Source organism: Eulemur rufifrons, chromosome 19 (genome assembly GCF_041146395.1).
Source record: "Eulemur rufifrons isolate Redbay chromosome 19, OSU_ERuf_1, whole genome shotgun sequence".
In the NCBI taxonomy this organism is placed as follows: domain Eukaryota; kingdom Metazoa; phylum Chordata; class Mammalia; order Primates; family Lemuridae; genus Eulemur; species Eulemur rufifrons.
The window spans coordinates 84,056,778-84,069,837 of record NC_091001.1 but is presented as its reverse complement, the minus strand read 5'-3'; the positions used below and the strand labels follow the sequence as shown (position 1 = coordinate 84,069,837).

Here is a 13,060-nt window from a genome sequence, read left to right as displayed (position 1 = left end):
AAGAAGATAGACTAACAGCCAATAAACATATGAAAAAATGCTCACCATCACTAATTATCAGGGCAATACAAATCAAAACCACAAGGAGATATTACCTAACTCCAGTGAGAATGGCTTTTATCAAAAAGTCTCAAAACAATAGATGCTGGCAGGGATGTGGAGAGAAAGGAACACTTACACACTGTTGGTGGGACTGCAAACTAGTACAACCTCTATGGAAAGCAGTATGGCGAAACCTCAAAAAACTAAAAGGGGACCTACCATTTGATCCAGTAATTCCACTACCGGGTATTTATCCAAAGGGAAAAAAAAGACATTTTATAAAAAAGACACTTGCACCCAAATGTTTATAGCAGCACAATTCATAATCACAAAGATGTGGAATCAACTCAAGTGCCCATCAATACATGAGTGGATTAATAAAATGTGGTATATGTATACCATGGAGTTCTACTCAGCCATAAAAAAATGGTGAACTAATACCTTCTGTAACAACCCGGATGGAACTAGAGACCAATCTTCTAAGTGAAGTATCACAAGAATGGAAAAATAAACACCACATATACCCACTATTGAACTGGAACTAATCGAGCAACACTATGCACACACATGGAAGTAACACTCAACAGAAGTCAAGCAGGTGGGATGGGGGAGGAGGGGATGGGTAAATTCACACCTAATGGTTACAATGCACACTACCTGGGTGATGAACATACTTATAACTTTGACTCAAACTGTACAAAAGAAATTCACGCAACCAAAGCATTTGTACCCCCCTAACATTCTGAAATAAAAAAAGAAAGCTAAAAGTACCCTGTCCCATCAACAGCCCCAATCTGTAATATTTAGTATAGAACCAACCTTCTTGCTACTATTCTTCTCTGTCTTTCCATCACTTCAACACCCCAGATAGTCATATTTTATAGGGATTTTGCAGAAAGCCACTAATATTCTTTTTAAAAATTGTGGCATGAATTTTATATGAAGAGAATCATGCTTGCCCAAAACCCAGTGGGTCTGATGTCCTGCAAAGGGGATGGATTTTGATAGGAGGCAGACCTGGTCCTAGTTCCTCGATCCAGCTTTGAAATTTTAGGCTTATTACTTCTCTAAGCCTCAGTTACTTTAGCTGCAAGATACGGTAATTTGATCCTATCTCTCAGAGTGTTATATTGACTATAAGTAATATTAACATATGGGAAATAACTAGCACATAATAAGGTTTTTTTTTGATAAATGCTTTGCATATGAATTTGTAGCTCTTAGAGAAGAAGTTTCTGGATGTTTTAATTATATAGTATTTAAATCTGTTATATAAGTGCTTTGGTTCAGTAGGTCTTAGGAGATAGCTAAATCAAACATCATCAGTTTGTCCTTTTTTTGCTAATTTTCAACTATTTACCCTTTTGATTGTGAATAGCAACTGATAAATTCTTATTTGGCCCCTAGAATTGCCCAAGGAAACAAGAGGATTTGTTTGTAGATACTTAAAAACATAATCAAGATTCTGATCATCTGCTATGCTGGCAACCCTGAGAGAACATAAGAGGAAAAAGGTGATGAATAAGGCATTGTTTCTCTGTTTGATCACATTTTTAACAAAACAGCAAATTTCAGCACCGCTTAGCAGCTTAAAATTTTTAACAGTTTATATTCATAATAGAAACAGGAAACTATTTCCAGATATCTAGTTTTTTTTCTTTGTTGAAACAAAGTCTGCATTTCTAACCAGCTACATGAAAATCACATTTAGCCAAACAGCAGTCATGGAGGCATTAAATAATAAGTGTATTGAGATCACTGCTGCAGCAAGTGGCAAGAAAAAAAAGATTTTCCAAGTGTTATGATGGCCCTTCCCTTGCACCCCCATTCCAGAGATAAATCTCTTATAGGCCAGTTATAAATATAGCAGACAGACTTAAGCCTGTTTAAGACAGATGCCTTCTAGAAATGGTCATTATCTGGTTTTAACCACCAGAATAGTGATCTCAATAGAATTCTTGATTTAGGAATCCAAGTGGACTTTGATGACCCTCTAGTCTAGTCACCCATTCCATGCAGAAATTTCTCCCGTAATATGCCCAAATCATCCCAAGGAGGGAAATGCACTAACTTCCTCCCAGGCAACCTGTTGTATTCTGCTATGACTCTGAAACTTATGTCAAGTTCAGGAAAAGTAGTTACTGAAAATTTTATAACAATACCGTGACTTTACTTCACAAAGTCTGGCTACTTGAGGCTTACTTGTGTTAGGACATACAAATAAGAAGCAGACTTCTGGAGCTGAGTTATGTCCCAGTCATGGTGCCTGTTGGTGAGGCCTAATGTTGGCAGTGATTCTACCACAAGCAGTTAGTGGGTTCTCTGAAGATGCTTGTTCTCAGCAGACAAGCATGCTGAGGGTCAAAAATGGTTAGGACTTCCAATAGCTCTGAGGGCTCTAAGAGATGGTTTATTCTGGTGTTTGAGCCTGGATTTCAAAGGAAAAGAGAGATCCCTTCCCTCTTTCTTTACCCTGCCTAGTCTAGTCAACACCTAATTACCCAATTGGGACATGAATTTTGTAAAGCACAATCCTAGACCAACAGGTAAGTGAGACCTGAAGCAAGGCAGACCTCCCCGTAGGTCTCCACTGCACCCTTTATGGAAGGAAGACCCACTTAGGTGCCTTCATCCCCAACAAAGGACAAACTGGGAAACTTGTACAGTGACACAGGTTTTCTTGCCTGTTGGCTTCATATTTAAGAAGATTGGTAACTTTATTATTGACTAGTATACACCCAACATGCAAATGAGAATGTATAAGTACATCTTTGGTTGATTGAGGCTAAGGACTTGATGAAAATGAAGTATGACATCAACCACATTTTTGTTAACTTGAGTAAACATTGTCTACAGGAAGTTCTGCATAACTCTAAGTAGCTTTTTGTGTTTTCCCATTGCTGGTATACTATGGATGATTTCATATGAGTCAGTTTCACATAGTTGGATTCCAGATTGTTTCTAGGAAAAATTCTACTTTATAGATCTTGCTGACCTAAATATGATCTAGTTGCAATACCTAGCACATAGTAGTTATCTAGTAAATGTGCAAATGTTTAACTTAATGAAATCACATTTTTCTTTAAAATACACCTCCAAATATACCTTGAGGTTGCTTTTTTTAAAATTACTTATTATCTGTTCTCTTTTTTTTCCTTGTATGTTTCACCATAATAACTTGAATTCATTATAGTGTTCTTCTGTATATCTGAAGGCTCTTATCCTTCAGATCTTGTCATCTTAAATCATCATAAAGAACATACACTTTAAAAACAGGAAATATATATTCTTTTTCTTTTTATAACCCCTTAGTTTGAGTAAGACTCTTCTCTTAAAAGATAACAAAACTGATTGGCAAAAGCCCCTTCACTCATTCCAAGCATATACTTCCTGTGGGGTATCCCTGTTCTTACATGAATCTAATTCTCGTGGTTGATTGTTCTAATAATAGGCACTGAATTCCAGCTGGGCTTTTCTCTTAGATTTTTGGTTTTAATACTATAAAGAGTTTTTGTTTAATGCAAAACCTGGGAATGTAAATGTGGGCATTCCATATGACCAACTTTCCACCCACAACAATGTCTTGGTCTGAAAGAATAAAGCCAACACACAAAAAGGTAGATAATGGAAATGCAAAGAGAATCCTCAGGGCTAGCTGTCATCCTCTCTAAGGTCCAGCTAAACCTCTGACATTCCTGTGAATGGTTTATTTCATTCATTGTATAAATATTTAGTGAGCACCCACTATGTGCAAGGTACTTTGCTAGTCATTGGAGATGCCACCTTGATCAAGATGGATATGATCCTTGCCCTCACACAGATTAAAAGCCATTTAAATCCACTTTCTCCCACCACTGTCACCACTTTTCTTGCTGAAATTAGTTTAAATGATGCCCAAAAGAATTCTAACTTATGCTACATTATGAGTTAAACTTCTGTGGAGTCATTTGTGAAATTAATCATCATCATAATTTTTTATAACAAAATCTACCTTCCAAACAAGTGGGTTACCAATAAATTTTGGATCTTGATTTATGCCTAAATTGCCTCAAACTTCCCTATAGAAAACTAGAACACCAACTTCTGACTTGCTCAAGACCTATCCAATCTCAAAAATTTGCTTTTAATAATTCTCAAAAAAAAATCTTGTATTTACGCATAATGTGATACAATACATAATTTTGTTTCAAGCAATACTATTTTATTTCCCTACACCAAGTATTCTGGAAGCTAATATTGAATTTTACCTCTTTTTCCCTACCTGGGCTCTTTTAAAATAAAACATGAAGCTGCCTATAGGTAGTATTAGATCACATCTCCAAGACCCTCCTAGTAGTAATGTTTGGAGATGGTAAAAATGATGATGATGTCTATTTTAATGTACCATAATGTTAGGCAAGGAAAAATGGTTCATCTTCAACAATATGACATTTCCAAACTCAGATACAGGTTAAAGTTTCATCAAAATCCCCTTGCCCACAGGATAAATTTTCAACCACTTACCATGGCATAAAGTCTTTCTTCCTAGTCATTGCTTTTCTTTCCGGTCTCTTATCATTCCATTCCCCTGTCTTCATCCATTGTCTACTCTGAGCCTATCAGTTTCCACAAACTTGCAGTACTAACGCTTTCACATCCAAGCAAATTGACAGCTGTTACCTCTGATTGCAATAACATCCCTCCATTCTTGAAGGCCTGGAGGACTTTCATTCAAATGTCCCTCTTTCTATGAAACTTTCCATAAGCCATCCCACTGGTAACACCACAAAGAATTAATGTATCCTATTCTAGTGTCACTGGACTTTGTTCACAATTCTCATGGAACTTATTCCACTATATTATCTCTTCTCCTCCCTACTAGGCTGGGACTACTTGAGAACAAGAACTGTGTTTCATTAATCTTTGTACCACCATTGAATAACCCAATGTCAGGTACATTGATATCCACTAATTAGAAGGAAAAAACCATGGAGAATTCTAGGTGTGATTCCAGATAAGACAATATCTGACTGACTTGTGCTATTCTGGATGAGAGTAAGGGGCAAACTAAAATTTAACCAACTGAAATGCAATGTAGACTTGGAGTGTGACAAACGGTCTCCACAGGCTCAGATGGAAATAGAGCCACTATTCTCTCTGACCTAGAACCATAACCATGAGCCCGAAAGGGATATGTACTCTGTAGTCAGATAGTCCAAGTCAATCCTAACTCTACCATGAAGTATCCCCATGACCCTGCAAGTTATTTAAGTGTCTATGACTCAGTTCCCTCACCTATATAATGGGAGTAATATTGGTATCTATCACAGGGTGTTTGGGGAAGACTAATGAAATAATATGTGTACCATGTTTAACATATTGTCTGACACTTGGCAAATGCTTAATAGATTAACTATCATCACTGGCATCAGCAGCATCATATTACTCAAATAGGACAGCCTTTCATTTTACAAATGAATAAATTACATTTACAGAGGAGATTTTCTCAGCATTGGTGCTAACATGTTGCAATCATTTAGAACAGGCAATAAATTATTTTTAATGACAAATATTATATTGATGATAGCTGACTTTTTTATTTACACAATTTTCATATGGTTCAACTTAATACTAGTTTTTAGATGATTTATTTTTAAAAATATAAATTAAACTACATTAAGAATTAAACCTATAATTATACAATTCTCTCATTCTTAGATTTCTTATGATAGTGTTTGTTCACCCTGGGCCCCAAATATCAGAATTTGTAAAGCTCCCAAGGTGATCCCAATGTGGAGATTTCTTACGTTTAAGAGAACCACTGCTTTCCGCTTTCTCACATGAGAGGGAAATGAGGGCAGTCAAATGGCCTTCTAGAAAGCATTATTGGTTGAACCCAGTGGTTCACAGTCCTGGGAGCCCATTTGAATCACCTGGGGAGGACTTAAGTGAATTCCAAAACCCAACCCTGACCATGTAAATCATCTTCATAATGAAATATTAAGTTTGTCAACTAGCTCACTTCTAAAGCAAACAAAAGCATTTTTTGTTCTTTTTGCCACTAATAGTAAGGTGAGCTACTAATGTGCTGACTTTATTAGTACGTTTATTTCATGATTTCTGTACATTTAAATGTGTTTTTCCATATAACTGCAAATCTGTTGGAGATAAGTGGATGAGGCATGTTCAAAATAGCTAGAAAGGTAAACTTGCAACAACATCAAAGAAAAAATTAATGAGATTTTCTTTCATCTACGTACCAAAAAAAGCTTATTATTAGGGGGCTACATAATTTCAGGACCTATCCTGTAAATGCCCAATGAAAATTACCTCTGTGAGGAGACTGAAGAAATACAACCCAATGAGATTTATATGATTATTTATATGGTTATTATCCTTTAAAATTCTAATTTACTCAAAATCCATTTCAGCATCTAGTTAAACAAAATTATTGCTCCTGAATCCTGGGTAAACCTCATATCTTTTGCTATTACACAGCAGTTTAAAAATTTTCCATGCTTTTTATGTTGTTTGTTTGTTTGTTTAAATTGGGCTTCATTAAGAAAAATGTGTATATAAAGTAATTTTAAACGTTCTCCAGAGGTCAAACCTTATCTATCATAGTCAATTCTTACACCTTTTGAGAATTAACGAAGCTTTCGTGAACTCTTCAAACAGGGGCTGGTTTCTGATACTGACAACTATGCAAAACACCATGAAGACTAGAATCTGGTAGTAGGCAGTTTCTGTTTTCCTGTTGTAATACAACACTTTTCTCCATGCTTTTTTATAGTTCTAAAATATCTCCTAATTTACGCTCAGATGAAGGGGAAGAGTTGAAGGAGTGGGGGAGAGAAGGCGGTAGATTCTGGCTGACAGTACGTTTACACAGTAGCAATTAATTTCCTCCATACTTTGATTCAGTCAGAATATTGCTATTACACTTGTTATTGATCCAGTAGGCATTCCATATTAACTTTGGAATGAAGAAAACAGATGTAACTTATTTGTCTGCTAACCTAAATGATACTTAGTAATTATTTGAGCATGATACTTATTTTCAAGAGTCTTCAAACTCCATAATTTTAATCACTTGATCAAATTTCTTTGTAGGCACTAGAAGACAATCTGTGTCTTTTTTTGGCAGGGAAAGGATGTAGCAAAGTAGTTCCCCCCATCTCTGACTTGGCCAAATATGCATACTCTATTTACCCATATTAAAAGATGACATTTTTTTTTTTTTGAGACAGAGTCTCACTTTGTTGCCCAGGCTAGAGTGAGTGCCGTGGCGTCAGCCTAGCTCACAGCAACCTCAAACTCCTGGGCTTAAGCGATCCTACTGCCTCAGCCTCCCGAGTGGCTGGGACTACAGGCATGCGCCACCATGCCCGGCTAATTTTTTCTATATATATTTTTAGTTGGCCAGATAATTTCTTTCTATTTTTAGTAGAGACAGGGTCTCGCTCTTGCTCAGGCTGGTCTCAAACTCCTGACCTCTGGCGATCCACCTGCCTCGGCCTCCCAGAGTGCTAGGATTACAGGCGTGAGCCACCGCGCCCAGCCCAAAAGATGACATGTTTTAATACCTTTTCTTGGCTTGAGAGTTAGGAATCAATAAGCATGTGATCAGAAAAACGTTAAAGGTATAGGGACTAGAATTGAAATGATTGCTATCAGGCAATTCAAAAATAATCAAAGCTAATGATGTCTTAGTTTTCCAATTCTAATGCAACTTTTTTTTTTATTTCAGCTTATTATGGGGGTACAAAAGTTCAGGTTACATACGTTGCCCATGTACCGCCTATCCCCCCAGTCAGAGCTCCAAGCGTGTCCATAAAAATATGGAACGCTTCACGAATTTGCGTGTCATCCTTGCGCAGGGGCCATGCTAATCTTCTCTGTATCGTTCCAATTTTAGTATATGTGCTGCCGAAGCGAGCACTCTAATGCAACTTTTATTCTCACTGTTTTATGATTAAAATGTTCCTTTGAAACTAAAATGTACTTCCCTCTCTTTGCAAGGTAATCTGACTGGAGTTTTATTTGCAGTCTGCCAAAATTATCCATTTTCACACCACTGATCACCCTCTATAATAGTAACACTTTAGTTAATGAAGCTCAATTTTCCACTAAGAACTAAAGGTGAAATATTATGTGTATGTAAGTCAGTAAATAAAACAAAAACAGTATTTTAAAAGATAAAGCAGGAAAACAGAGCATCTCTTTCTGACCTCTGTAAAATGAACCCAGCTCACTCCCACCAGATAGTACCAGGAGTTCATAAAAACCTTTTCACATTTGCCTTTCGTTCCTCAAATTTGTCCAAATTAATTCCCATTCCCTGTCTTACTACTTCTGACTCTGAGCTTTCCTAGCCCCTCAGTTCCTCCATGGCCCCCATCCCTGGGCCCATGCACTCACACTCCACCCCTTGCGTTTGACTGCATTCCTCAGGGCTAGGCTTCCACCCAACCCTCTTCATCAACTATCCAGTTGGGATTCATTGCTTGGACTCAGAAGACACAATTTCTGTCTGTTGTAGAGCCCTGATTATTGCCACAGTAAAGTGTTCCCCAGCCCCAGGGGACACACATGTTGAATCACCCCACCCCATTCACTCAAGGTAGGGGAGTTGACAGTTGATTATCTTAACTTGTAACGGACTGCAATCGCAAAGAACAGAATGACACAGGAGGAAGAAACATAAGCTTAGGGAAGGGAAAAAAATCAACACATAGTATTTAACAATGATAAACCCATAATAACAGGTCTAATTTTTACTGCAAATAAAAAGGACATTAAGAATTCGGAGAAGTTGCAGATGCCCACAGATATTTTAATGGCTTTTTTTTTTTTTAACATTTTCTGAATCTGTGTTGCATCTGAAAAAAGAAAAACTATCTTATTAATAATACATCTAATATTTTTGTTCCCTAATTTTCAGAAACTTCTCCAAGCAAAATTGTTATAAGGATTCTGAAAATCCTACTCCTCTTTGCTCAATCTTATTTGTATTATTTTATATCATGCTATACTATTTATATTGATTATTTATATTTATAATATATGCAGAATATATAATGCACACCATGCTACTACCTGCCCTAGCTTAAAGGATTTAACACAGCCCTTTGATGCTCCTGTGTGTTCCCAACTGTGCATACCCTCTACGTGCCTCACAACCTGGCTCCCAAGAATTTTGTGTTTATTAATCTAATACTTCTCTTTGTGGTTTTATTACATATGGTTGTACCATGATAATGTAGTAAAAGGTTTTAAGCAATCCAAATGTCCACTAACAATTGGTGTATTGCTTCAAATGTTTTGCAATTACAACCATTGCTGATACAACCCTCTTGGTTCACATGTGCAAGAATCTCTTAGGCATATGCCTAGGAGTTGAAGTGTTAGGTCGTGAGAGTAACACAAATCTTAAAATTTATAAGGTAATGTCAAATGGTTTTCCAAAGGGATTTTACTAACATATTCTATCTGTCAATTACTGACAGAGATATGTCAAAATAAGTAAGAACAATAACTTATGATAGTGGATTTGAGAATTTCTCTATAGTTTTGTCGTGTGTGTGTGTGTGTGTGTGTGTCTTTAAGTTCATAGTTTTGAGTTATTAAAATTTCCAAAGACTTGAAACTGTATTGTTTTGTTTTTTTTTTTGTTTTTGTTTTTGTTTTTTTGTATTTGGATCTTTTTTGTTTTTAATATCTATTTTTTAATTTAATACACATCAGTAAAGACTCTTGGATATATTACATTATTTATAGGGCAGGGAATAAGATGACCATGAGAAATTTGATTGTTAGAAAGCAAGGAATTGCTAAAAAAAAAAAAAAAAAAAAAGAATGGGGGCATATCAAAAGCACAAAGAAGCCAATTGAAAGAGCTCCTAGTTACCAATGCTGAAATCATTGTGTTTGGATCTTTTTTTTTAATTTTTTAAAAATTTTTATTTATTTATATTTTTTAAATTTCAGAATATTACAGGGTTACAAATGTTTATGTTACACATATTATCTTTGCCCCACCTGAGTCAAAACTACAAGCGTGTCTATGTATTGTTAAGTAGTAATCTTTTATGTCTCTAGTAGTGTAATATTTGATCTATGTCTTAAAGTTTAATTGCTGTGATATTACTATAGCTACTTTATCATTCTTTTCGTTAGTATTAGCCTTATATCATTTTTTCAACCTTGTGATTCCAACTTTTCATTTCCTTATGTTTCAGGTGTGTCTTGTAAAGAAAGACTGTAACTGGATGCTTTTACATAATCTGAAATATCTGCTTTGCAACTAGAAAAATTAATTAATGTACAATTGCTATTATTTCCTCCTTTCTGATCCTTAGTCTTTTATTCTGAAAATATTTTGTACCCCCATAATATTCTGAAAAAAAACTTTAAAAGAAATTTAAAAAGATCTAAAATATTTTAATATCCTATGTATTAGTTTTTATTTTAAAGACTTTTCAAAACACCAACTTTATTCTTTATACTTTGATCATCTGTGTTGTGTCTTTGTTTTCTATTTTATTTAAATTTTTTGTTCTTATCTCTGATATTTCCATCTTACTTTTTTAGATTAATATTATTACTTTTTTAATATCTTAAGTTATATACTCTGCTCATTAATTTGAACTTTTCTTTTTCTCTAATTTAGGCATTTGAGACTAAAAATTTTTTTCAAAACACTATTTTTGTTGTTACCCATAAGTTTTATCTGAACTATTTTTATTATCTTTTAATTCTTAATTTCTTCTTGATATATGTGTAATTTTAAAAGTTGTTATTTTCACTTCCAAACATTGAGAACATTTTTTTTTATTTCAGCTCATTATGGGGGTACAAAAGTTCAGGTTATATATATTGCCCATGCCCCCCATCCCACGGAGTCTGAGCTTCAAGTGTGTCCATTCCCCAGACAGTGCGTATCGCACTCATCAAGTAGGTATCTTTAAGCTCTGACTTAATTGCATTGGGGGAAAAGGTTTTGATTAAAATAGTAACTTTGAATTTTGATGGAAACTTGCTTCATTGCCCAGTACCTAATCAATTTTAATAAACATTCTATTTATAAAAGCTTGAACAGAATTATATTCTGTAATGTTAGATAGAGAATTCTGAATACATCCATTAATTCAAGTTTGTACTTGTCTATTATAATCTTGTAAATGTTTCCTTTTCTTTTTACCTGTTTTTTTCTATAAATAATGGGGGAAAGTATGTTGAAATCTCCCACTGTGATGATGGTGGCTTTGTCAGTTCACATATATTTTGAGGCTATTTTATTACTTGCATACGTATTTAGGATTTTTATATTTTCTTGATGAAAGCAAACTTTTCTCACTGTGTTGTGACCTCCTATACGCACTGGCCTTTTTGCCTTAAAATCTTTTTTCATAATATTAATATAGCCATACCAGGTTTATTTCATTAGTAATTGCCTGATGAATCTTTTTCTACTCTTTCATTTTCACCCTTTATGTATCCTTATACTTTAGATGTATCTCCTATAAACACTTATCTGAGTGGTTCATTTAAACTACAATCTCTGTTATTCAAGTAATGAGTTAAGTCCATTTACATTTATTATAATTATATACATGTATGAACTTCTTCTTACCATACCTTTTAAAATTTTTTTGTCTCACTTGTCTTCTTCCTTTGTTCCTGTAGTTTTGGTTTTATAAATTGAGCTTTTTTTCTTCTTTCTTTAATGTATTTTTCCATAAATTGTTTTGGAATTTACATATTCTATTTCTATTCTTCTAGTGATTACCCTTAACAATTTATCATGCTTGCTTAACAGACCAAAGTCTAACATTAAAATATCCCTATACAATAAAAGATCTTTAAAACACATTAGTGTTTATCTCCTTTCCCAATTAAAACAATATTGTTAGCCAGTGTTTCAGATTTGTCCTTTTAGCTCAAAAATTAGACACTACTATCATTTTATTCATTTTTTTGGATTGTTCAACAATATTTTTATTTTATTTCTGTGATTATTTTTGCTTCTTCTTGCAATACTCTTTAGATTTTGGAGGTTACATAAGAGTAGGTTTCTTGGTAATAGGGTCTTTCTGTCGTTTTTAAACTGCAAATGTCTTCTTTTAGAATATATTTTACATGACTTTTAGTGGTAAAAATAATTTGCATAATTTTTAATTGCTGTCAGCAGAAGTTTTATTTAGGATAACTGGTCCTCAATGCTTGCCAGAAATGAAAAAAGAAGTCATAAAAATATTTAAATATTTGTAAAATAGGACCTACAGAAGTAAATTAGAAAAAAAGACATTTATATAATTGTCATCTTTCACATAAAAAGATAATCCACAATTAGTAGAGCTTGTGTTTTGAATTAGAAATATCTGTACAGCTCTAGCTCAGTTATATGCCCTGTTTTCCAGGTGGCCACTGGCACACAATTCTGAGTTGGAAAAAGAAAAGTATTATCTGGGCCTTGAAACAGAGCCCAAGTAATTGGTCCCATTTGAACACTGAAGCCATAGCCTTGGCTTTCTCAGCAGCATGTGTTGACCAACTGAGCCAACCAGCAAAATTGGCCATCATTGCCAAGTTATTCCCACTGAAGGAAAAAGGCTGATTTGTATCCTTAACTTCACCTATAATAAAGAGGCATATACCAAAGATGAATAAACAGAATGATAAATGTAGGTGAAAGTACTAAATTAGGAAAACACATTTTCCTTACCAGAATAAGAAATGACCCCAACAAGGGTCATCAAAACCACTGGGTGAAAAGTATGGGAAGTAACAAGATATTCACAAGGTCTCTCATATCATGCTATAGGCCACATATTAGATGCAAAGAGAAAACTATTCTTTACAATGGAGTGATTTCACACGCAAAACCTTAAGTGTGCACACTTGGCATCACAATAGTGGGACAATCTGGTATCAGTTTTCTCAGTGCAATGGCATAATACTAATATCATCTATGTGCCATCTTGCCTGATTCTAATCATGATGAAACAGTTTAAAATTTTCATAATGTAGGAGATTC

General features: G+C 34.8%; 1 non-coding gene across 1 annotated transcript; it reads right to left on the bottom strand.

Annotated features, from left to right (window-relative positions):
* Positions 1-7,856: 7,856 nt before the first annotated feature.
* LOC138400354 (U6 spliceosomal RNA) lies at positions 7,857-7,963 on the bottom strand. The gene has a single exon (XR_011236251.1). It is a non-coding gene; the product is annotated as a U6 spliceosomal RNA (small nuclear RNA).
* Between the last annotated feature and the right edge of the window lie 5,097 nt (positions 7,964-13,060).